The sequence below is a fragment of the Coffea arabica genome, chromosome 11c (genome assembly GCF_036785885.1).
Source record: "Coffea arabica cultivar ET-39 chromosome 11c, Coffea Arabica ET-39 HiFi, whole genome shotgun sequence".
NCBI classification, from domain to species: domain Eukaryota; kingdom Viridiplantae; phylum Streptophyta; class Magnoliopsida; order Gentianales; family Rubiaceae; genus Coffea; species Coffea arabica.
This window is the reverse complement of record NC_092330.1, coordinates 23,829,790-23,849,010: the sequence shown is the minus strand read 5'-3', so window position 1 is coordinate 23,849,010 and position 19,221 is coordinate 23,829,790. Positions and strand designations below refer to the sequence as shown.

General features: G+C 44.3%; 12 non-coding genes and 12 pseudogenes across 12 annotated transcripts; all 24 read right to left on the bottom strand.

Moving 5' to 3' along the window:
- Positions 1 to 665: 665 nt before the first annotated feature.
- Positions 666 to 783, bottom strand: LOC140020616 (5S ribosomal RNA; annotated as a pseudogene).
- A 411-nt stretch (positions 784 to 1,194) lies between these two features.
- On the bottom strand, positions 1,195 to 1,313 carry LOC140017522 (5S ribosomal RNA). The gene has a single exon (XR_011823831.1). It is a non-coding gene; the product is annotated as a 5S ribosomal RNA (ribosomal RNA).
- A 927-nt stretch (positions 1,314 to 2,240) lies between these two features.
- LOC140020296 (5S ribosomal RNA) lies at positions 2,241 to 2,358 on the bottom strand (annotated as a pseudogene).
- A 411-nt stretch (positions 2,359 to 2,769) lies between these two features.
- On the bottom strand, positions 2,770 to 2,888 carry LOC140017652 (5S ribosomal RNA). The gene has a single exon (XR_011823959.1). It is a non-coding gene; the product is annotated as a 5S ribosomal RNA (ribosomal RNA).
- Positions 2,889 to 3,815: 927 nt separating this feature from the next.
- LOC140020614 (5S ribosomal RNA) lies at positions 3,816 to 3,933 on the bottom strand (annotated as a pseudogene).
- Positions 3,934 to 4,344: 411 nt separating this feature from the next.
- Positions 4,345 to 4,463, bottom strand: LOC140018491 (5S ribosomal RNA). The gene has a single exon (XR_011824528.1). It is a non-coding gene; the product is annotated as a 5S ribosomal RNA (ribosomal RNA).
- Positions 4,464 to 5,390: 927 nt separating this feature from the next.
- On the bottom strand, positions 5,391 to 5,508 carry LOC140020294 (5S ribosomal RNA; annotated as a pseudogene).
- A 411-nt stretch (positions 5,509 to 5,919) lies between these two features.
- Positions 5,920 to 6,038, bottom strand: LOC140017384 (5S ribosomal RNA). Its single transcript, XR_011823694.1, has one exon. It is a non-coding gene; the product is annotated as a 5S ribosomal RNA (ribosomal RNA).
- A 927-nt stretch (positions 6,039 to 6,965) lies between these two features.
- Positions 6,966 to 7,083, bottom strand: LOC140020293 (5S ribosomal RNA; annotated as a pseudogene).
- Positions 7,084 to 7,494: 411 nt separating this feature from the next.
- LOC140017651 (5S ribosomal RNA) lies at positions 7,495 to 7,613 on the bottom strand. The gene has a single exon (XR_011823958.1). It is a non-coding gene; the product is annotated as a 5S ribosomal RNA (ribosomal RNA).
- Positions 7,614 to 8,540: 927 nt separating this feature from the next.
- Positions 8,541 to 8,658, bottom strand: LOC140020613 (5S ribosomal RNA; annotated as a pseudogene).
- Positions 8,659 to 9,069: 411 nt separating this feature from the next.
- LOC140017383 (5S ribosomal RNA) lies at positions 9,070 to 9,188 on the bottom strand. The gene has a single exon (XR_011823693.1). It is a non-coding gene; the product is annotated as a 5S ribosomal RNA (ribosomal RNA).
- A 927-nt stretch (positions 9,189 to 10,115) lies between these two features.
- LOC140020292 (5S ribosomal RNA) lies at positions 10,116 to 10,233 on the bottom strand (annotated as a pseudogene).
- Positions 10,234 to 10,644: 411 nt separating this feature from the next.
- On the bottom strand, positions 10,645 to 10,763 carry LOC140017865 (5S ribosomal RNA). The gene has a single exon (XR_011824171.1). It is a non-coding gene; the product is annotated as a 5S ribosomal RNA (ribosomal RNA).
- Positions 10,764 to 11,631: 868 nt separating this feature from the next.
- Positions 11,632 to 11,749, bottom strand: LOC140020612 (5S ribosomal RNA; annotated as a pseudogene).
- Positions 11,750 to 12,160: 411 nt separating this feature from the next.
- Positions 12,161 to 12,279, bottom strand: LOC140018379 (5S ribosomal RNA). Its single transcript, XR_011824517.1, has one exon. It is a non-coding gene; the product is annotated as a 5S ribosomal RNA (ribosomal RNA).
- Positions 12,280 to 13,206: 927 nt separating this feature from the next.
- Positions 13,207 to 13,324, bottom strand: LOC140019990 (5S ribosomal RNA; annotated as a pseudogene).
- A 411-nt stretch (positions 13,325 to 13,735) lies between these two features.
- On the bottom strand, positions 13,736 to 13,854 carry LOC140017864 (5S ribosomal RNA). The gene has a single exon (XR_011824170.1). It is a non-coding gene; the product is annotated as a 5S ribosomal RNA (ribosomal RNA).
- Positions 13,855 to 14,780: 926 nt separating this feature from the next.
- On the bottom strand, positions 14,781 to 14,898 carry LOC140019859 (5S ribosomal RNA; annotated as a pseudogene).
- Positions 14,899 to 15,309: 411 nt separating this feature from the next.
- Positions 15,310 to 15,428, bottom strand: LOC140017382 (5S ribosomal RNA). The gene has a single exon (XR_011823692.1). It is a non-coding gene; the product is annotated as a 5S ribosomal RNA (ribosomal RNA).
- Positions 15,429 to 16,296: 868 nt separating this feature from the next.
- On the bottom strand, positions 16,297 to 16,414 carry LOC140020611 (5S ribosomal RNA; annotated as a pseudogene).
- A 411-nt stretch (positions 16,415 to 16,825) lies between these two features.
- Positions 16,826 to 16,944, bottom strand: LOC140018269 (5S ribosomal RNA). Its single transcript, XR_011824506.1, has one exon. It is a non-coding gene; the product is annotated as a 5S ribosomal RNA (ribosomal RNA).
- A 927-nt stretch (positions 16,945 to 17,871) lies between these two features.
- On the bottom strand, positions 17,872 to 17,989 carry LOC140019988 (5S ribosomal RNA; annotated as a pseudogene).
- A 411-nt stretch (positions 17,990 to 18,400) lies between these two features.
- LOC140017863 (5S ribosomal RNA) lies at positions 18,401 to 18,519 on the bottom strand. Its single transcript, XR_011824169.1, has one exon. It is a non-coding gene; the product is annotated as a 5S ribosomal RNA (ribosomal RNA).
- Positions 18,520 to 19,221: the final 702 nt, after the last annotated feature.

Genomic DNA, 19,221 nt, shown 5'->3' with positions numbered 1-19,221 from the left:
CCAGCCGTACCGTTCCTGACTTGTCTCGCGCCTTCAGATCCGCCTTCATGCTTCGATGAGAAGCAAAATATAAAGCAATCGTTCCGACGGAGCTAAATTACTACAGCATAAAGAACGAAGGGGAAATTTGGATTTCGAAACAAAAAAGGGAGGGGTGCAACACGAGGATTTCCCAGGGGGTCACCTAGGGGTGTCAACGGGCCGGGTCCGGGCCGGAATTCATTATTCCGGACCCGGACCCGGATCCGACCCGTTTACCCGACGGGTCTTTTATTCGGTGTTCCGGATCCGGACCCGGCGAGTCTCGGATCCGGGTCGGGTCTACCCGAACAAATTTGCCAAAATTTATAATTTCTAACAAAAAAGAGAAAAAGATATATTTGTAAACAAATTTCTAGCTAATGCAAAGAAAAAACCAAATAAGAAAATAAATCAAATTGATTTTACTCAAATACATCATCCTAATCAAATTATATTGATAATATATATTTTTTATAAATTATTAAATCATTTATATCCGGATCCGGGTCTAATACGGGTCGGAATACTATATTCCGTATCCGACCCGTTTTTTTGTTTGAAAAAACGGATCCGGATCCGGATAACGGAATTAAATCCCTACCCATACACGCAAAAATTTAAGGGATCCGATCCGGATCCGGGTGTAGACCCGACCCGTTGACCGGCCTAGGATCACCCATCCTAGTACTACTGTCGCCCAAGCACGCTTAACTTCGAAGTTCTGATGGGATCCGGTGCATTAGTGCTGGTATGATCGCACCCGCCATGTTCCTTTCGCTTTATTCTTTTAAACTGTCACGTCCTGTGAAGCAGTTTGGCTTTTCTGGACCCGAATTCATTCTAAGCGTCAATTCATGAATTTCCTCTCATCCTTTTATTTATTTACTTTTATATTTTTTTCTTGTTGCTTTGCACCTTTTTTTTCCCTCGTCGAACAAGTCTCAATTATCCTGAAATTGATTCTTCACGCTTGCGCTTATACATTTGCGCCGACAACTTTGACCGACGATCCGGGCTTCGATCCAGCCGTACCGTTCCTGACTTGTCTCGCGCCTTCAGATCCGCCTTCATGCTTCGATGAGAAGCAAAATTTAAAGCAATCGTTCCGACGGAGCTAAATTACTACAGCATAAAGAACGAAGGGGAAATTTGGATTTCGAAACAAAAAAGGGAGGGGTGCAACACGAGGACTTCCCAAGGGGTCACCCATCCTAGTACTACTCTCGCCCAAGCACGCTTAACTTCGGAGTTCTGATGGGATCCGGTGCATTAGTGCTGGTATGATCGCACCCGCCATGTTCCTTTCGCTTTATTCTTTTAAACTGCCCCGTCCTGTGAAGCAGTGTGGCTTTTCTGGACCCGAATTCATTCTAAGCGTCAATTCAAGAATTTCCCCTCATCCTTTTATTTATTTACTTTTACATTTTTTTCTTGTTGATTTGCACCATTTTTTTTTCCCTCGTCGCGCAACTCTCAATTATCCTGAAATTGATCCTTCACGCTTGCGCTTATACATTTGCGCCGACAACTTTGACCGACGATCCGGGATTCGATCCAGCCGTACCGTTCCTGACTTGTCTCGCGCCTTCAGATCCGCCTTCATGCTTCGATGAGAAGCAAAATATAAAGCAATCGTTCCGACGGAGCTAAATTACTACAGCATAAAGAACGAAGGGGAAATTTGGATTTCGAAACAAAAAAGGGAGGGGTGCAACACGAGGATTTCCCAGGGGGTCACCTAGGGGTGTCAACGGGCCGGGTCCGGGCCGGAATTCATTATTCCGGACCCGGACCCGGATCCGACCCGTTTACCCGACGGGTCTTTTATTCTGTGTTCCGGATCCGGACCCGGCGAGTCTCGGATCCGGGTCGGGTCTACCCGAACAAATTTGCCAAAATTTATAATTTCTAACAAAAAAGAGAAAAAGATATATTTGTAAACAAATTTCTAGCTAATGCAAAGAAAAAACCAAATAAGAAAATAAATCAAATTGATTTTACTCAAATACATCATCCTAATCAAATTATATTGATAATATATATTTTTTATAAATTATTAAATCATTTATATCCGGATCCGGGTCTAATACGGGTCGGAATACTATATTCCGTATCCGACCCGTTTTTTTGTTTGAAAAAACGGATCCGGATCCGGATAACGGAATTAAATCCCTACCCATACCCGCAAAAATTTCAGGGATCCGATCCGGATCCGGGTGTAGACCCGACCCGTTGACCGGCCTAGGGTCACCCATCCTGGTACTACTGTCGCCCAAGCACGCTTAACTTCGAAGTTCTGATGGGATCCGGTGCATTAGTGCTGGTATGATCGCACCCGCCATGTTCCTTTCGCTTTATTCTTTTAAACTGTCACGTCCTGTGAAGCAGTTTGGCTTTTCTGGACCCGAATTCATTCTAAGCGTCAATTCATGAATTTCCTCTCATCCTTTTATTTATTTACTTTTATATTTTTTTCTTGTTGCTTTGCACCTTTTTTTTCCCTCGTCGAACAACTCTCAATTATCCTGAAATTGATCCTTCACGCTTGCGCTTATACATTTGCGCCGACAACTTTGACCGACGATCCGGGCTTCGATCCAGCCGTACCGTTCCTGACTTGTCTCGCGCCTTCAGATCCGCCTTCATGCTTCGATGAGAAGCAAAATATAAAGCAATCGTTCCGACGGAGCTAAATTACTACAGCATAAAGAACGAAGGGGAAATTTGGATTTCGAAACAAAAAAGGGAGGGGTGCAACACGAGGACTTCCCAGGGGGTCACCCATCCTAGTACTACTCTCGCCCAAACACGCTTAACTTCGGAGTTCTGATGGGATCCGGTGCATTAGTGCTGGTATGATCGCACCCGCCATGTTCCTTTCGCTTTATTCTTTTAAACTGCCCCGTCCTGTGAAGCAGTGTGGCTTTTCTGGACCCGAATTCATTCTAAGCGTCAATTCAAGAATTTTCCCTCATCCTTTTATTTATTTACTTTTACATTTTTTTCTTGTTGATTTGCACCATTTTTTTTTCCCTCGTCGCGCAACTCTCAATTATCCTGAAATTGATCCTTCACGCTTGCGCTTATACATTTGCGCCGACAACTTTGACCGACGATCCGGGCTTCGATCCAGCCGTACCGTTCCTGACTTGTCTCGCGCCTTCAGATCCGCCTTCATGCTTCGATGAGAAGCAAAATATAAAGCAATCGTTCCGACGGAGCTAAATTACTACAGCATAAAGAACGAAGGGGAAATTTGGATTTCGAAACAAAAAAGGGAGGGGTGCAACACGAGGATTTCCCAGGGGGTCACCTAGGGGTGTCAACGGGCCGGGTCCGGGCCGGAATTCATTATTCCGGACCCGGACCCGGATCCGACCCGTTTACCCGACGGGTCTTTTATTCGGTGTTCCGGATCCGGACCCGGCGAGTCTCGGATCCGGGTCGGGTCTACCCGAACAAATTTGCCAAAATTTATAATTTCTAACAAAAAAGAGAAAAAGATATATTTGTAAACAAATTTCTAGCTAATGCAAAGAAAAAACCAAATAAGAAAATAAATCAAATTAATTTTACTCAAATACATCATCCTAATCAAATTATATTGATAATATATATTTTTTATAAATTATTAAATCATTTATATCCGGATCCGGGTCTAATACGGGTCGGAATACTATATTCCGTATCCGACCCGTTTTTTTGTTTGAAAAAACGGATCCGGATCCGGATAACGGAATTAAATCCCTACCCATACACGCAAAAATTTCAGGGATCCGATCCGGATCCGGGTGTAGACCCGACCCGTTGACCGGCCTAGGATCACCCATCCTAGTACTACTGTCGCCCAAGCACGCTTAACTTCGAAGTTCTGATGGGATCCGGTGCATTAGTGCTGGTATGATCGCACCCGCCATGTTCCTTTCGCTTTATTCTTTTAAACTGTCACGTCCTGTGAAGCAGTTTGGCTTTTCTGGACCCGAATTCATTCTAAGCGTCAATTCATGAATTTCCTCTCATCCTTTTATTTATTTACTTTTATATTTTTTTCTTGTTGCTTTGCACCTTTTTTTTCCCTCGTCGAACAAGTCTCAATTATCCTGAAATTGATCCTTCACGCTTGCGCTTATACATTTGCGCCGACAACTTTGACCGACGATCCGGGCTTCGATCCAGCCGTACCGTTCCTGACTTGTCTCGCGCCTTCAGATCCGCCTTCATGCTTCGATGAGAAGCAAAATTTAAAGCAATCGTTCCGACGGAGCTAAATTACTACAGCATAAAGAACGAAGGGGAAATTTGGATTTCGAAACAAAAAAGGGAGGGGTGCAACACGAGAACTTCCCAGGGGGTCACCCATCCTAGTACTACTCTCGCCCAAGCACGCTTAACTTCGGAGTTCTGATGGGATCCGGTGCATTAGTGCTGGTATGATCGCACCCGCCATGTTCCTTTCGCTTTATTCTTTTAAACTGCCCCGTCCTGTGAAGCAGTGTGGCTTTTCTGGACCCGAATTCATTTTAAGCGTCAATTCAAGAATTTCCCCTCATCCTTTTATTTATTTACTTTTACATTTTTTTCTTGTTGATTTGCACCATTTTTTTTTCCCTCGTCGCGCAACTCTCAATTATCCTGAAATTGATCCTTCACGCTTGCGCTTATACATTTGCGCCGACAACTTTGACCGACGATCCGGGCTTCGATCCACCCGTACCGTTCCTGACTTGTCTCGCGCCTTCAGATCCGCCTTCATGCTTCGATGAGAAGCAAAATATAAAGCAATCGTTCCGACGGAGCTAAATTACTACAGCATAAAGAACGAAGGGGAAATTTGGATTTCGAAACAAAAAAGGGAGGGGTGCAACACGAGGATTTCCCAGGGGGTCACCTAGGGGTGTCAACGGGCCGGGTCCGGGCCGGAATTCATTATTCCGGACCCGGACCCGGATCCGACCCGTTTACCCGACGGGTCTTTTATTCTGTGTTCCGGATCCGGACCCGGCGAGTCTCGGATCCGGGTCGGGTCTACCCGAACAAATTTGCCAAAATTTATAATTTCTAACAAAAAAGAGAAAAAGATATATTTGTAAACAAATTTCTAGCTAATGCAAAGAAAAAACCAAATACGAAAATAAATCAAATTGATTTTACTCAAATACATCATCCTAATCAAATTATATTGATAATATATATTTTTTATAAATTATTAAATCATTTATATCCGGATCCGGGTCCAATACGGGTCGGAATACTATATTCCGTATCCGACCCGTTTTTTTGTTTGAAAAAACGGATCCGGATCCGGATAACGGAATTAAATCCCTACCCATACCCGCAAAAATTTCAGGGATCCGATCCGGATCCGGGTGTAGACCCGACCCGTTGACCGGCCTAGGGTCACCCATCCTGGTACTACTGTCGCCCAAGCACGCTTAACTTCGAAGTTCTGATGGGATCCGGTGCATTAGTGCTGGTATGATCGCACCCGCCATGTTCCTTTCGCTTTATTCTTTTAAACTGTCACGTCCTGTGAAGCAGTTTGGCTTTTCTGGACCCGAATTCATTCTAAGCGTCAATTCATGAATTTCCTCTCATCCTTTTATTTATTTACTTTTATATTTTTTTCTTGTTGCTTTGCACCTTTTTTTTCTCTCGTCGAACAACTCTCAATTATCCTGAAATTGATCCTTCACGCTTGCGCTTATACATTTGCGCCGACAACTTTGACCGACGATCCGGGCTTCGATCCAGCCGTACCGTTCCTGACTTGTCTCGCGCCTTCAGATCCGCCTTCATGCTTCGATGAGAAGCAAAATATAAAGCAATCGTTCCGACGGAGCTAAATTACTACAGCATAAAGAACGAAGGGGAAATTTGGATTTCGAAACAAAAAAGGGAGGGGTGCAACACGAGGACTTCCCAGGGGGTCACCCATCCTAGTACTACTCTCGCCCAAGCACGCTTAACTTCGGAGTTCTGATGGGATCCGGTGCATTAGTGCTGGTATGATCGCACCCGCCATGTTCCTTTCGCTTTATTCTTTTAAACTGCCCCGTCCTGTGAAGCAGTGTGGCTTTTCTGGACCCGAATTCATTCTAAGCGTCAATTCAAGAATTTCCCCTCATCCTTTTATTTATTTACTTTTACATTTTTTTCTTGTTGATTTGCACCATTTTTTTTTCCCTCGTCGCGCAACTCTCAATTATCCTGAAATTGATCCTTCACGCTTGCGCTTATACATTTGCGCCGACAACTTTGACCGACGATCCGGGATTCGATCCAGCCGTACCGTTCCTGACTTGTCTCGCGCCTTCAGATCCGCCTTCATGCTTCGATGAGAAGCAAAATATAAAGCAATCGTTCCGACGGAGCTAAATTACTACAGCATAAAGAACGAAGGGGAAATTTGGATTTCGAAACAAAAAAGGGAGGGGTGCAACACGAGGATTTCCCAGGGGGTCACCTAGGGGTGTCAACGGGCCGGGTCCGGGCCGGAATTCATTATTCCGGACCCGGACCCGGATCCGACCCGTTTACCCGACGGGTCTTTTATTCGGTGTTCCGGATCCGGACCCGGCGAGTCTCGGATCCGGGTCGGGTCTACCCGAACAAATTTGCCAAAATTTATAATTTCTAACAAAAAAGAGAAAAAGATATATTTGTAAACAAATTTCTAGCTAATGCAAAGAAAAAACCAAATAAGAAAATAAATCAAATTGATTTTACTCAAATACATCATCCTAATCAAATTATATTGATAATATATATTTTTTATAAATTATTAAATCATTTATATCCGGATCCGGGTCTAATACGGGTCGGAATACTATATTCCGTATCCGACCCGTTTTTTTGTTTGAAAAAACGGATCCGGATCCGGATAACGGAATTAAATCCCTACCCATACCCGCAAAAATTTCAGGGATCCGATCCGGATCCGGGTGTAGACCCGACCCGTTGACCGGCCTAGGGTCACCCATCCTGGTACTACTGTCGCCCAAGCACGCTTAACTTCGAAGTTCTGATGGGATCCGGTGCATTAGTGCTGGTATGATCGCACCCGCCATGTTCCTTTCGCTTTATTCTTTTAAACTGTCACGTCCTGTGAAGCAGTTTGGCTTTTCTGGACCCGAATTCATTCTAAGCGTCAATTCATGAATTTCCTCTCATCCTTTTATTTATTTACTTTTATATTTTTTTCTTGTTGCTTTGCACCTTTTTTTTCCCTCGTCGAACAACTCTCAATTATCCTGAAATTGATCCTTCACGCTTGCGCTTATACATTTGCGCCGACAACTTTGACCGACGATCCGGGCTTCGATCCAGCCGTACCGTTCCTGACTTGTCTCGCGCCTTCAGATCCGCCTTCATGCTTCGATGAGAAGCAAAATATAAAGCAATCGTTCCGACGGAGCTAAATTACTACAGCATAAAGAACGAAGGGGAAATTTGGATTTCGAAACAAAAAAGGGAGGGGTGCAACACGAGGACTTCCCAGGGGGTCACCCATCCTAGTACTACTCTCGCCCAAACACGCTTAACTTCGGAGTTCTGATGGGATCCGGTGCATTAGTGCTGGTATGATCGCACCCGCCATGTTCCTTTCGCTTTATTCTTTTAAACTGCCCCGTCCTGTGAAGCAGTGTGGCTTTTCTGGACCCGAATTCATTCTAAGCGTCAATTCAAGAATTTTCCCTCATCCTTTTATTTATTTACTTTTACATTTTTTTCTTGTTGATTTGCACCATTTTTTTTTCCCTCGTCGCGCAACTCTCAATTATCCTGAAATTGATCCTTCACGCTTGCGCTTATACATTTGCGCCGACAACTTTGACCGACGATCCGGGCTTCGATCCAGCCGTACCGTTCCTGACTTGTCTCGCGCCTTCAGATCCGCCTTCATGCTTCGATGAGAAGCAAAATATAAAGCAATCGTTCCGACGGAGCTAAATTACTACAGCATAAAGAACGAAGGGGAAATTTGGATTTCGAAACAAAAAAGGGAGGGGTGCAACACGAGGATTTCCCAGGGGGTCACCTAGGGGTGTCAACGGGCCGGGTCCGGGCCGGAATTCATTATTCCGGACCCGGACCCGGATCCGACCCGTTTACCCGACGGGTCTTTTATTCGGTGTTCCGGATCCGGACCCGGCGAGTCTCGGATCCGGGTCGGGTCTACCCGAACAAATTTGCCAAAATTTATAATTTCTAACAAAAAAGAGAAAAAGATATATTTGTAAACAAATTTCTAGCTAATGCAAAGAAAAAACCAAATAAGAAAATAAATCAAATTGATTTTACTCAAATACATCATCCTAATCAAATTATATTGATAATATATATTTTTTATAAATTATTAAATCATTTATATCCGGATCCGGGTCTAATACGGGTCGGAATACTATATTCCGTATCCGACCCGTTTTTTTGTTTGAAAAAACGGATCCGGATCCGGATAACGGAATTAAATCCCTACCCATACACGCAAAAATTTCAGGGATCCGATCCGGATCCGGGTGTAGACCCGACCCGTTGACCGGCCTAGGATCACCCATCCTAGTACTACTGTCGCCCAAGCACGCTTAACTTCGAAGTTCTGATGGGATCCGGTGCATTAGTGCTGGTATGATCGCACCCGCCATGTTCCTTTCGCTTTATTCTTTTAAACTGTCACGTCCTGTGAAGCAGTTTGGCTTTTCTGGACCCGAATTCATTCTAAGCGTCAATTCATGAATTTCCTCTCATCCTTTTATTTATTTACTTTTATATTTTTTTCTTGTTGCTTTGCACCTTTTTTTTCCCTCGTCGAACAAGTCTCAATTATCCTGAAATTGATTCTTCACGCTTGCGCTTATACATTTGCGCCGACAACTTTGACCGACGATCCGGGCTTCGATCCAGCCGTACCGTTCCTGACTTGTCTCGCGCCTTCAGATCCGCCTTCATGCTTCGATGAGAAGCAAAATTTAAAGCAATCGTTCCGACGGAGCTAAATTACTACAGCATAAAGAACGAAGGGGAAATTTGGATTTCGAAACAAAAAAGGGAGGGGTGCAACACGAGGACTTCCCAGGGGGTCACCCATCCTAGTACTACTCTCGCCCAAGCACGCTTAACTTCGGAGTTCTGATGGGATCCGGTGCATTAGTGCTGGTATGATCGCACCCGCCATGTTCCTTTCGTTTTATTCTTTTAAACTGCCCCGTCCTGTGAAGCAGTGTGGCTTTTCTGGACCCGAATTCATTCTAAGCGTCAATTCAAGAATTTCCCCTCATCCTTTTATTTATTTACTTTTACATTTTTTTCTTGTTGATTTGCACCATTTTTTTTTCCCTCGTCGCGCAACTCTCAATTATCCTGAAATTGATCCTTCACGCTTGCGCTTATACATTTGCGCCGACAACTTTGACCGACGATCCGGGATTCGATCCAGCCGTACCGTTCCTGACTTGTCTCGCGCCTTCAGATCCGCCTTCATGCTTCGATGAGAAGCAAAATATAAAGCAATCGTTCCGACGGAGCTAAATTACTACAGCATAAAGAACGAAGGGGAAATTTGGATTTCGAAACAAAAAAGGGAGGGGTGCAACACGAGGATTTCCCAGGGGGTCACCTAGGGGTGTCAACGGGCCGGGTCCGGGCCGGAATTCATTATTCCGGACCCGGACCCGGATCCGACCCGTTTACCCGACGGGTCTTTTATTCTGTGTTCCGGATCCGGACCCGGCGAGTCTCGGATCCGGGTCGGGTCTACCCGAACAAATTTGCCAAAATTTATAATTTCTAACAAAAAAGAGAAAAAGATATATTTGTAAACAAATTTCTAGCTAATGCAAAGAAAAAACCAAATAAGAAAATAAATCAAATTGATTTTACTCAAATACATCATCCTAATCAAATTATATTGATAATATATATTTTTTATAAATTATTAAATCATTTATATCCGGATCCGGGTCTAATACGGGTCGGAATACTATATTCCGTATCCGACCCGTTTTTTTGTTTGAAAAAACGGATCCGGATCCGGATAACGGAATTAAATCCCTACCCATACCCGCAAAAATTTCAGGGATCCGATCCGGATCCGGGTGTAGACCCGACCCGTTGACCGGCCTAGGGTCACCCATCCTGGTACTACTGTCGCCCAAGCACGCTTAACTTCGAAGTTCTGATGGGATCCGGTGCATTAGTGCTGGTATGATCGCACCCGCCATGTTCCTTTCGCTTTATTCTTTTAAACTGTCACGTCCTGTGAAGCAGTTTGGCTTTTCTGGACCCGAATTCATTCTAAGCGTCAATTCATGAATTTCCTCTCATCCTTTTATTTATTTACTTTTATATTTTTTTCTTGTTGCTTTGCACCTTTTTTTTCCCTCGTCGAACAACTCTCAATTATCCTGAAATTGATCCTTCACGCTTGCGCTTATACATTTGCGCCGACAACTTTGACCGACGATCCGGGCTTCGATCCAGCCGTACCGTTCCTGACTTGTCTCGCGCCTTCAGATCCGCCTTCATGCTTCGATGAGAAGCAAAATATAAAGCAATCGTTCCGACGGAGCTAAATTACTACAGCATAAAGAACGAAGGGGAAATTTGGATTTCGAAACAAAAAAGGGAGGGGTGCAACACGAGGACTTCCCAGGGGGTCACCCATCCTAGTACTACTATCGCCCAAGCACGCTTAACTTCGGAGTTCTGATGGGATCCGGTGCATTAGTGCTGGTATGATCGCACCCGCCATGTTCCTTTCGCTTTATTCTTTTAAACTGCCCCGTCCTGTGAAGCAGTGTGGCTTTTCTGGACCCGAATTCATTCTAAGCGTCAATTCAAGAATTTCCCCTCATCCTTTTATTTATTTACTTTTACATTTTTTTCTTGTTGATTTGCACCATTTTTTTTTCCCTCGTCGCGCAACTCTCAATTATCCTGAAATTGATCCTTCACGCTTGCGCTTATACATTTGCGCCGACAACTTTGACCGACGATCCGGGCTTCGATCCAGCCGTACCGTTCCTGACTTGTCTCGCGCCTTCAGATCCGCCTTCATGCTTCGATGAGAAGCAAAATATAAAGCAATCGTTCCGACGGAGCTAAATTACTACAGCATAAAGAACGAAGGGGAAATTTGGATTTCGAAACAAAAAAGGGAGGGGTGCAACACGAGGATTTCCCAGGGGGTCACCTAGGGGTGTCAACGGGCCGGATCCGGGCCGGAATTCATTATTCCGGACCCGGACCCGGATCCGACCCGTTTACCCGACGGGTCTTTTATTCGGTGTTCCGGATCCGGACCCGGCGAGTCTCGGATCCGGGTCGGGTCTACCCGAACAAATTTGCCAAAATTTATAATTTCTAACAAAAAAGAGAAAAAGATATATTTGTAAAAAATTTCTAGCTAATGCAAAGAAAAAACCAAATAAGAAAATAAATCAAATTGATTTTACTCAAATACATCATCCTAATCAAATTATATTGATAATATATATTTTTTATAAATTATTAAATCATTTATATCCGGATCCGGGTCTAATACGGGTCGGATAACGGAATTAAATCCCTACCCATACACGCAAAAATTTCAGGGATCCGATCCGGATCCGGGTGTAGACCCGACCCGTTGACCGGCCTAGGATCACCCATCCTAGTACTACTGTCGCCCAAGCACGCTTAACTTCGAAGTTCTGATGGGATCCGGTGCATTAGTGCTGGTATGATCGCACCCGCCATGTTCCTTTCGCTTTATTCTTTTAAACTGTCACGTCCTGTGAAGCAGTTTGGCTTTTCTGGACCCGAATTCATTCTAAGCGTCAATTCATGAATTTCCTCTCATCCTTTTATTTATTTACTTTTATATTTTTTTCTTGTTGCTTTGCACCTTTTTTTTCCCTCGTCGAACAAGTCTCAATTATCCTGAAATTGATCCTTCACGCTTGCGCTTATACATTTGCGCCGACAACTTTGACCGACGATCCGGGCTTCGATCCAGCCGTACCGTTCCTGACTTGTCTCGCGCCTTCAGATCCGCCTTCATGCTTCGATGAGAAGCAAAATTTAAAGCAATCGTTCCGACGGAGCTAAATTACTACAGCATAAAGAACGAAGGGGAAATTTGGATTTCGAAACAAAAAAGGGAGGGGTGCAACACGAGAACTTCCCAGGGGGTCACCCATCCTAGTACTACTCTCGCCCAAGCACGCTTAACTTCGGAGTTCTGATGGGATCCGGTGCATTAGTGCTGGTATGATCGCACCCGCCATGTTCCTTTCGCTTTATTCTTTTAAACTGCCCCGTCCTGTGAAGCAGTGTGGCTTTTCTGGACCCGAATTCATTTTAAGCGTCAATTCAAGAATTTCCCCTCATCCTTTTATTTATTTACTTTTACATTTTTTTCTTGTTGATTTGCACCATTTTTTTTTCCCTCGTCGCGCAACTCTCAATTATCCTGAAATTGATCCTTCACGCTTGCGCTTATACATTTGCGCCGACAACTTTGACCGACGATCCGGGCTTCGATCCACCCGTACCGTTCCTGACTTGTCTCGCGCCTTCAGATCCGCCTTCATGCTTCGATGAGAAGCAAAATATAAAGCAATCGTTCCGACGGAGCTAAATTACTACAGCATAAAGAACGAAGGGGAAATTTGGATTTCGAAACAAAAAAGGGAGGGGTGCAACACGAGGATTTCCCAGGGGGTCACCTAGGGGTGTCAACGGGCCGGGTCCGGGCCGGAATTCATTATTCCGGACCCGGACCCGGATCCGACCCGTTTACCCGACGGGTCTTTTATTCTGTGTTCCGGATCCGGACCCGGCGAGTCTCGGATCCGGGTCGGGTCTACCCGAACAAATTTGCCAAAATTTATAATTTCTAACAAAAAAGAGAAAAAGATATATTTGTAAACAAATTTCTAGCTAATGCAAAGAAAAAACCAAATACGAAAATAAATCAAATTGATTTTACTCAAATACATCATCCTAATCAAATTATATTGATAATATATATTTTTTATAAATTATTAAATCATTTATATCCGGATCCGGGTCCAATACGGGTCGGAATACTATATTCCGTATCCGACCCGTTTTTTTGTTTGAAAAAACGGATCCGGATCCGGATAACGGAATTAAATCCCTACCCATACCCGCAAAAATTTCAGGGATCCGATCCGGATCCGGGTGTAGACCCGACCCGTTGACCGGCCGAGGGTCACCCATCCTGGTACTACTGTCGCCCAAGCACGCTTAACTTCGAAGTTCTGATGGGATCCGGTGCATTAGTGCTGGTATGATCGCACCCGCCATGTTCCTTTCGCTTTATTCTTTTAAACTGTCACGTCCTGTGAAGCAGTTTGGCTTTTCTGGACCCGAATTCATTCTAAGCGTCAATTCATGAATTTCCTCTCATCCTTTTATTTATTTACTTTTATATTTTTTTCTTGTTGCTTTGCACCTTTTTTTTCCCTCGTCGAACAACTCTCAATTATCCTGAAATTGATCCTTCACGCTTGCGCTTATACATTTGCGCCGACAACTTTGACCGACGATCCGGGCTTCGATCCAGCCGTACCGTTCCTGACTTGTCTCGCGCCTTCAGATCCGCCTTCATGCTTCGATGAGAAGCAAAATATAAAGCAATCGTTCCGACGGAGCTAAATTACTACAGCATAAAGAACGAAGGGGAAATTTGGATTTCGAAACAAAAAAGGGAGGGGTGCAACACGAGGACTTCCCAGGGGGTCACCCATCCTAGTACTACTATCGCCCAAGCACGCTTAACTTCGGAGTTCTGATGGGATCCGGTGCATTAGTGCTGGTATGATCGCACCCGCCATGTTCCTTTCGCTTTATTCTTTTAAACTGCCCCGTCCTGTGAAGCAGTGTGGCTTTTCTGGACCCGAATTCATTCTAAGCGTCAATTCAAGAATTTCCCCTCATCCTTTTATTTATTTACTTTTACATTTTTTTCTTGTTGATTTGCACCATTTTTTTTTCCCTCGTCGCGCAACTCTCAATTATCCTGAAATTGATCCTTCACGCTTGCGCTTATACATTTGCGCCGACAACTTTGACCGACGATCCGGGCTTCGATCCAGCCGTACCGTTCCTGACTTGTCTCGCGCCTTCAGATCCGCCTTCATGCTTCGATGAGAAGCAAAATATAAAGCAATCGTTCCGACGGAGCTAAATTACTACAGCATAAAGAACGAAGGGGAAATTTGGATTTCGAAACAAAAAAGGGAGGGGTGCAACACGAGGATTTCCCAGGGGGTCACCTAGGGGTGTCAACGGGCCGGATCCGGGCCGGAATTCATTATTCCGGACCCGGACCCGGATCCGACCCGTTTACCCGACGGGTCTTTTATTCGGTGTTCCGGATCCGGACCCGGCGAGTCTCGGATCCGGGTCGGGTCTACCCGAACAAATTTGCCAAAATTTATAATTTCTAACAAAAAAGAGAAAAAGATATATTTGTAAAAAATTTCTAGCTAATGCAAAGAAAAAACCAAATAAGAAAATAAATCAAATTGATTTTACTCAAATACATCATCCTAATCAAATTATATTGATAATATATATTTTTTATAAATTATTAAATCATTTATATCCGGATCCGGGTCTAATACGGGTCGGAATACTATATTCCGTATCCGACCCGTTTTTTTGTTTGAAAAAACGGATCCGGATCCGGATAACGGAATTAAATCCCTACCCATACCCGCAAAAATTTCAGGGATCCGATCCGGATCCGGGTGTAGACCCGACCCGTTGACCGGCCTAGGGTCACCCATCCTAGTACTACTGTCGCCCAAGCACGCTTAACTTCGAAGTTCTGATGGGATCCGGTGCATTAGTGCTGGTATGATCGCACCCGCCATGTTCCTTTCGCTTTATTCTTTTAAACTGTCACGTCCTGTGAAGCAGTTTGGATTTTCTGGACCCGAATTCATTCTAAGCGTCAATTCATGAATTTCCTCTCATCCTTTTATTTATTTACTTTTATATTTTTTTCTTGTTGCTTTGCACCTTTTTTTTCCCTCGTCGAACAAGTCTCAATTATCCTGAAATTGATCCTTCACGCTTGCGCTTATACATTTGCGCCGACAACTTTGACCGACGATCCGGGCTTCGATCCAGCCGTACCGTTCCTGACTTGTCTCGCGCCTTCAGATCCGCCTTCATGCTTCGATGAGAAGCAAAATATAAAGCAATCGTTCCGACGGAGCTAAATTACTACAGCATAAAGAACGAAGGGGAAATTTGGATTTCGAAACAAAAAAGGGAGGGGTGCAACACGAGGACTTCCCAGGGGGTCACCCATCCTAGTACTACTCTCGCCCAAGCACGCTTAACTTCGGAGTTCTGATGGGATCCGGTGCATTAGTGCTGGTATGATCGCACCCGCCATGTTCCTTTCGCTTTATTCTTTTAAACTGCCCCGTCCTGTGAAGCAGTGTGGCTTTTCTGGACCCGAATTCATTCTAAGCGTCAATTCAAGAATTTCCCCTCATCCTTTTATTTATTTACTTTTACATTTTTTTCTTGTTGATTTGCACCATTTTTTTTTCCCTCGTCGCGCAACTCTCAATTATCCTGAAATTGATCCTTCACGCTTGCGCTTATACATTTGCGCCGACAACTTTGACCGACGATCCGGGCTTCGATCCAGCCGTACCGTTCCTGACTTGTCTCGCGCCTTCAGATCCGCCTTCATGCTTCGATGAGAAGCAAAATATAAAGCAATCGTTCCGACGGAGCTAAATTACTACAGCATAAAGAACGAAGGGGAAATTTGGATTTCGAAACAAAAAAGGGAGGGGTGCAACACGAGGATTTCCCAGGGGGTCACCTAGGGGTGTCAACGGGCCGGATCCGGGCCGGAATTCATTATTCCGGACCCGGACCCGGATCCGACCCGTTTACCCGACGGGTCTTTTATTCGGTGTTCCGGATCCGGACCCGGCGAGTCTCGGATCCGGGTCGGGTCTACCCGAACAAATTTGCCAAAATTTATAATTTCTAACAAAAAAGAGAAAAAGATATATTTGTAAAAAATTTCTAGCTAATGCAAAGAAAAAACCAAATAAGAAAATAAATCAAATTGATTTTACTCAAATACATCATCCTAATCAAATTATATTGATAATATATATTTTTTATAAATTATTAAATCATTTATATCCGGATCCGGGTCTAATACGGGTCGGATAACGGAATTAAATCCCTACCCATACACGCAAAAATTTCAGGGATCCGATCCGGATCCGGGTGTAGACCCGACCCGTTGACCGGCCTAGGATCACCCATCCTAGTACTACTGTCGCCCAAGCACGCTTAACTTCGAAGTTCTGATGGGATCCGGTGCATTAGTGCTGGTATGATCGCACCCGCCATGTTCCTTTCGCTTTATTCTTTTAAACTGTCACGTCCTGTGAAGCAGTTTGGCTTTTCTGGACCCGAATTCATTCTAAGCGTCAATTCATGAATTTCCTCTCATCCTTTTATTTATTTACTTTTATATTTTTTTCTTGTTGCTTTGCACCTTTTTTTTCCCTCGTCGAACAAGTCTCAATTATCCTGAAATTGATCCTTCACGCTTGCGCTTATACATTTGCGCCGACAACTTTGACCGACGATCCGGGCTTCGATCCAGCCGTACCGTTCCTGACTTGTCTCGCGCCTTCAGATCCGCCTTCATGCTTCGATGAGAAGCAAAATTTAAAGCAATCGTTCCGACGGAGCTAAATTACTACAGCATAAAGAACGAAGGGGAAATTTGGATTTCGAAACAAAAAAGGGAGGGGTGCAACACGAGAACTTCCCAGGGGGTCACCCATCCTAGTACTACTCTCGCCCAAGCACGCTTAACTTCGGAGTTCTGATGGGATCCGGTGCATTAGTGCTGGTATGATCGCACCCGCCATGTTCCTTTCGCTTTATTCTTTTAAACTGCCCCGTCCTGTGAAGCAGTGTGGCTTTTCTGGACCCGAATTCATTTTAAGCGTCAATTCAAGAATTTCCCCTCATCCTTTTATTTATTTACTTTTACATTTTTTTCTTGTTGATTTGCACCATTTTTTTTTCCCTCGTCGCGCAACTCTCAATTATCCTGAAATTGATCCTTCACGCTTGCGCTTATACATTTGCGCCGACAACTTTGACCGACGATCCGGGCTTCGATCCACCCGTACCGTTCCTGACTTGTCTCGCGCCTTCAGATCCGCCTTCATGCTTCGATGAGAAGCAAAATATAAAGCAATCGTTCCGACGGAGCTAAATTACTACAGCATAAAGAACGAAGGGGAAATTTGGATTTCGAAACAAAAAAGGGAGGGGTGCAACACGAGGATTTCCCAGGGGGTCACCTAGGGGTGTCAACGGGCCGGGTCCGGGCCGGAATTCATTATTCCGGACCCGGACCCGGATCCGACCCGTTTACCCGACGGGTCTTTTATTCTGTGTTCCGGATCCGGACCCGGCGAGTCTCGGATCCGGGTCGGGTCTACCCGAACAAATTTGCCAAAATTTATAATTTCTAACAAAAAAGAGAAAAAGATATATTTGTAAACAAATTTCTAGCTAATGCAAAGAAAAAACCAAATACGAAAATAAATCAAATTGATTTTACTCAAATACATCATCCTAATCAAATTATATTGATAATATATATTTTTTATAAATTATTAAATCATTTATATCCGGATCCGGGTCCAATACGGGTCGGAATACTATATTCCGTATCCGACCCGTTTTTTTGTTTGAAAAAACGGATCCGGATCCGGATAACGGAATTAAATCCCTACCCATACCCGCAAAAATTTCAGGGATCCGATCCGGATCCGGGTGTAGACCCGACCCGTTGACCGGCCGAGGGTCACCCATCCTGGTACTACTGTCGCCCAAGCACGCTTAACTTCGAAGTTCTGATGGGATCCGGTGCATTAGTGCTGGTATGATCGCACCCGCCATGTTCCTTTCGCTTTATTCTTTTAAACTGTCACGTCCTGTGAAGCAGTTTGGCTTTTCTGGACCCGAATTCATTCTAAGCGTCAATTCATGAATTTCCTCTCATCCTTTTATTTATTTACTTTTATATTTTTTTCTTGTTGCTTTGCACCTTTTTTTTCCCTCGTCGAACAACTCTCAATTATCCTGAAATTGATCCTTCACGCTTGCGCTTATACATTTGCGCCGACAACTTTGACCGACGATCCGGGCTTCGATCCAGCCGTACCGTTCCTGACTTGTCTCGCGCCTTCAGATCCGCCTTCATGCTTCGATGAGAAGCAAAATATAAAGCAATCGTTCCGACGGAGCTAAATTACTACAGCATAAAGAACGAAGGGGAAATTTGGATTTCGAAACAAAAAAGGGAGGGGTGCAACACGAGGACTTCCCAGGGGGTCACCCATCCTAGTACTACTATCGCCCAAGCACGCTTAACTTCGGAGTTCTGATGGGATCCGGTGCATTAGTGCTGGTATGATCGCACCCGCCATGTTCCTTTCGCTTTATTCTTTTAAACTGCCCCGTCCTGTGAAGCAGTGTGGCTTTTCTGGACCCGAATTCATTCTAAGCGTCAATTCAAGAATTTCCCCTCATCCTTTTATTTATTTACTTTTACATTTTTTTCTTGTTGATTTGCACCATTTTTTTTTCCCTCGTCGCGCAACTCTCAATTATCCTGAAATTGATCCTTCACGCTTGCGCTTATACATTTGCGCCGACAACTTTGACCGACGATCCGGGCTTCGATCCAGCCGTACCGTTCCTGACTTGTCTCGCGCCTTCAGATCCGCCTTCATGCTTCGATGAGAAGCAAAATATAAAGCAATCGTTCCGACGGAGCTAAATTACTACAGCATAAAGAACGAAGGGGAAATTTGGATTTCGAAACAAAAAAGGGAGGGGTGCAACACGAGGATTTCCCAGGGGGTCACCTAGGGGTGTCAACGGGCCGGATCCGGGCCGGAATTCATTATTCCGGACCCGGACCCGGATCCGACCCGTTTACCCGACGGGTCTTTTATTCGGTGTTCCGGATCCGGACCCGGCGAGTCTCGGATCCGGGTCGGGTCTACCCGAACAAATTTGCCAAAATTTATAATTTCTAACAAAAAAGAGAAAAAGATATATTTGTAAAAAATTTCTAGCTAATGCAAAGAAAAAACCAAATAAGAAAATAAATCAAATTGA